Genomic DNA, 5186 nt, shown 5'->3' with positions numbered 1-5186 from the left:
AACTTTTATTTAATGCATATAAATTTCCAAAGTACGACTTATGGATTACAATGGCTTCCCCCATACCGTCCCTCCCACCCACAACCCTCCCCTTTCCCACTCCCTCTCCCCTTCCATTCACATCAAGATTCATTTTTGATTATCTTAATATACAGAAGATCAGCTTAGTATACATCAAGTATGGATTTCAACAGTTTGCTCCCACACAGAAACATAAAGTGAAAAATAATAGATGATTTTTTTTAAATGATGATGAAATCAGAGCAGACCTATTGTCATGTTTAATCCCAGTGAGAGTCAAGTTGGGAATTGATAATTTCTTTTTTTTTTTTTTTTTTTTACAGAGGATCAGTTTAGTATGCATTAAGTAAGGATTTCAACAGTTTGCACCCCCATAGAAACACAAAGTGAAATATATTGTTTGAGTACTCGTTATAGCATTAAATCTCAATGTACAGCACATTAAGGACAGAGATCCTACATGAGGAGTAAGTGCACAGTGACTCCTGTTGTTGACTTTACCAATTGACACTCCTGTCTATGGCATCAGTAATCTCCCTATGCTCCAGTCATGAATTTCCAAGGCTATGGAAGCCCTCTGAGTTCTCCGACTCTTATCTTGTTTAGACAAGGTCATAGTCAAAGTGGAGGTTCTCTCCTCCCTTCAGAGAAAGGTACCTCCTTCTTTGATGACCTGTTCTTTCCACTGGGATCTCACTCCCAGAGATCTTTTGCCAGAGTGTCTTGGCTTTCCATGCCTGAAATACTCTCATGGGCTTTTCAGCCAGCTCCGAATGCCTTTAGGGCTGATTCTGAGGCCAGAGTGCTATTTAGGACATCTGCCATTCTATGAGTCTGCTGAGTATCTCACTTCCCATGTTGGATCACTCTCCCCTTTATTTACTCCATCGGTTAGCGTTAGCAGGTACTAGACTTGTCTATGTGCTCCCTTTGACTCCCAGTCCCTCCACCATGACCAACTGTGAACTGAAACTGATCACCTGGAACAGTGAGATGGCATTGGTACATGCCACCTCGATGGGATTGAATTGGAATCCCCTGGTATGCTTCCAACTCCACCACTTGGGGCAAGTCAGCCTGAGCATGTCCCAAATTATACATCTCTTCCCTCTCCCATTCCCACCACCATGTTCAACAGGGATCACATTTCAGTTAATTTTCAACACTTAAGAATAACTGTGCATCAATTACAGATCTAAACCAGTCATATTAAGTAGAACAGATAAAAAAACTACTAAGAGGGATAATGTATTAAGTTGTTCATTAACAGTCAGGGCTATGCTGATCAAGCCACCGTTTCCCATAGTGTCCACCTCACTCCAACAGGTTTCCCTAAAATCCAAATTTTTTACTTCATTAATCTTTTCTATTTTAGTTTCTATTTTATTTATTTCTGCTCTGATATTTCTTTGTTTCCTTATAACATTGGGCTTAGTTGTATCTTGCTTTTCTAGGTCCTTAAGATGTAGTTAGGTTGTGGTATGTGTGTGTGTGTGTGTATGTGTAGGGCTCACTGTTATAAACTTTTCATTAGAATTGCTTCCGCTATGTCATAAGTTTCAGGTTGTTGTGTTCTATTTTCTTTTTTTTAACTTTTATTTAATGAATATAAATTTCCAAAGTACAGCTTATGGATTACAATGCCTTCCCCCCTATAACGTCCCTCCCACCCGCAACTCTCCCCTCTCCTTCTCCCTCTCCCCTTCCATTCGCATGAGGATTCATTTTAGATTCTCTTTATCTACAGAAGATCAGTTTAGCATACATTAAGTAAAGATTTCAACAGTTTGCTCCCACACAGAAACATAAAGTGAAAAATAACAGATGATTTTTTAAATGATGATGAAATCAGATCAGACTTATTGTCATGTTTAATCCCAGTGAGAGTCAAGTTGGGAATTGATAATTTCTTCTTTTTTTTTTACAGAAGATCAGTTTAGTATACATTAAGTAAAGCTTTCAACAGTTTGCACCCCCATAGAAACACAAAGTGGAATATACTGTTTGAGTACTCGTTATAGCATTAAGTCTCAATGTACAGCTAAGGACAGAGATCCTACATGAGGAGCGAGTGCACAGTGACTCTTGTTGTTGACTTTACAAATTGACACTCTTGTTTATGGCCTCAGTAATCTCCCCATGCTCCAGTCATGAGTTTCCAAGGCTATGGAAGCCCCTTGAGTTCTCCGACTCTTGTTTAGACAAGGTCATAGCCAAAGTGAGGTTCTCTCCTCCCTTCAGAGAAAGGTACCTCCTTCTTTGAAGACCTGTTCTTTCCACTGGGATCTCATTCACAGAGATCTTTCACTTAGGTTGTTTTTTTGTTTTTTGTTTGTTTGTTTGTTTTGTTTTGTTTTGTTTTCCAGAGTGTCTTGGCTTTCCATGCCTGAAATACTCTCATGGGCTTTTCAGCCAGATCAGAATGCCTTTAGGGCTGATTCTGAGGCCAGAGTGCTGTTTAGGACATCTGCCATTCTATGAGTCTGCTGAGTATCTCGCTTCCCATGTTGGATCACTCTCCCCTTTATTTATTCTATCGGTTAGTATTAGGAGGTACTAGACTTGTTTATGTGCTCCCTTTGACTCTTAGTCCTTTCATTATGATCAATTGTGAACTGAAAATTGATCACTTGGGCTAGTGAGATGGCATTGGCACATGCCACCTTGATGGGATTGAATTGGAGTCCCCTGGTATGTTTCTAACTCCACCATTTGGGGCAAGTCAGCTTGAGCATGTCCCAAATTGTACATCTCATCCCTCTCTTATTCCCACTCTTATGTTTAACAGGGATCACATTTCAGTTAATTTTTAACACTTAAGAATAACTGTGTAATAATTACAGAATTAAACCAGTCATATTAAGTAGAGCAGACAAAAAAACTACTAAGAGGGATAACGTATTAAGTTGTTCATTAACAGTCAGGGCTATGCTGATCAAGTCACTGTTTCTCATAGTGTCCATTTCACTTCAACAGGTTTCCTTTTTGGTGTTCAGTCAGTTGTCACCAATCAGGGAGGACATATGGTATTTGTCCCTTTGGGACTGGCTTATTTCATTCAGCATGATGTGTTCCAGATTCCCCATTTTGTTGCAAATGACTGGATTTCGTTGTTTCTTACTGCGGTATAGTATTCCAAAGAGTACATATACCATAATTTCTTTATCCAGTCTACCGTTGATGGGCATTTAGGTTGGTTCCAGGTCTTCGCTATTGTGAATTGAGCTGCAATAAACATTAGGGTGCAGACCACTTTTTTGTTTGCCAATTTAAATTCCTTTGGGTACATCCCAAGGAGTGGGATGGCTGGATCAAACGGTAGGGTTATATTCAGGTTTCTGAGGAATCTCCAGACTGACTTCCATAGTGGCTTGACCAGTTTGCATTCCCACCAACAGTGGGTTAGTGTCCCTTTTTCCCCACATCGTCGCCAGCATCTGTTGTTGGTAGATTTCTGAATGTGAGCCATTCTAACCGGGGTGAGGTGAAACCTCATTGTGGTTTTGATTTGCATTCCCCTGATTGCTAATGACCTTGAACATTTTTTCATGTGCCTGTTGGCCATTTGGATTTCCTCTTTTGAAAAATGTCTATTGAGGTCCTTGGCCCATCTCTTAATTGGGTTGTTGGTTTTGTTTTTGTGGAGTTTCTTGATCTCTTTGTAGATTCTGGTTATTAACCCTTTATCTGTTGCATAGTTTGCAAATATTTTTTCCCATTCTGTCGGTTGTCTCTTCACTCTCCTGACTGTTTCTTTTGCAGTACAGAAACTTCTCAATTTGATGCGATCCCAATAGTTGAATTTGGCTTGACTGCCTGTGCCTCCCGGGTCTTTTCCAGAAATTCTTTGCCTGTGCCAATATCTTGAAGGGTTTCTCCAATGTTTTCTAGTAACTTGATAGTGTCAGGTCATAAATTTAGGTCTTTAATCCACGTTGAGTGGATTTTTGTGTAAGGTGTAAGGTAGGGGTCTTGCTTCATACTTCTGCATGTGGAAATCAAGTTTTCCCAGCACCATTTATTGAATAGAGTGTCCTTGCTCCAGGATTTAGTTTTAGATCCTTGATCAAATATAAGTTGGCTGTAGCTGTTTGGGTTGATTTCTGGTGTTTCAATTCTGTTCCATTGGTCTATCCATCTGTTTCTGTACCAGTTCCATGCTGTTTTGATTACAACTGCCCTGTAGTATGTCCTGAAATCTGGTATTGTGATGCCTCCGGCTTTGTTTTTGTTGTACAAGATTGCTTTAGCTATTCAAGGTCTCTTGTGCCTCCATATGAATTTCAGCATCATTTTTTCTAGAACTGAGAAGAATGTCTTCGGTATCTTGATTGGGATTGCATTGAATCTATAAATTGCTTTTGGGAGAATGGACATTTTGATGATGTTGATTCTTCCAATCCATGAGCATGGAAGATTTTTCCATTTTTTGGTATCCTCTTCTATTTCTTTCTTTAAGATTTTGTAATTCTCATCGTAGAGATCTTGAATGTCCTTGGTTAAGTTTATTCCAAGGTATTTGATTGTTTTTGTAGCTATTGTGAATGGGATTGACCTTAGCAGCTCTTTCTCAGCCATGGCATTGCTTGTGTATACAAAGGCTGTTGATTTTTGTGCATTGATTTTATATCCTTCCACTTTGCCAAACTCCTCTATGAGTTCCAATAGTCTCTTAGAATAGTTTTTTGGATCCCCTATGTAAAGAATCATGTCATCTGCAAAGAGGAATAGTTTGACTTCTTCCTTCCAATTTGTATTCCTTTAATTTCTTTTTCTTGTCTGATGACTCTGGCTAAAACTTCCAGAACTATCTTAAATAGCAGTGGTGAGAGTGGGCATCGCTGTCTGGTGCCAGATCTCAGTGTAAATGCTTCCAACTTTTCCCCATTCAATAGGATGCTGGCTGTGGGCTTTTCATAAATTGCTTTGATTATATTGAGGAATGTTCCTTCTATACCCAATTTGCTTAGAGTTTTCATCATGAAAGGGTGTTGAATCTTATCGAATGCTTTCTCTACATCTATTGAGATAATCATATGGTTTTTCTTCTGCAGACTGTTAATGTGGTGAATCACATTGCTTGATTTGCGAATGTCGAAACATCCCTGCATACCAGGTATAAATCCCACTTGGTCTGGGTGGATGATTTTCCTGATGTGTTGTTG

Source organism: Oryctolagus cuniculus, chromosome 16, assembly GCF_964237555.1.
Source record: "Oryctolagus cuniculus chromosome 16, mOryCun1.1, whole genome shotgun sequence".
Lineage (NCBI taxonomy): Eukaryota > Metazoa > Chordata > Mammalia > Lagomorpha > Leporidae > Oryctolagus > Oryctolagus cuniculus.
The sequence above is the reverse complement of the archived record's forward strand: the minus strand, read 5'-3'. Positions refer to the sequence as shown.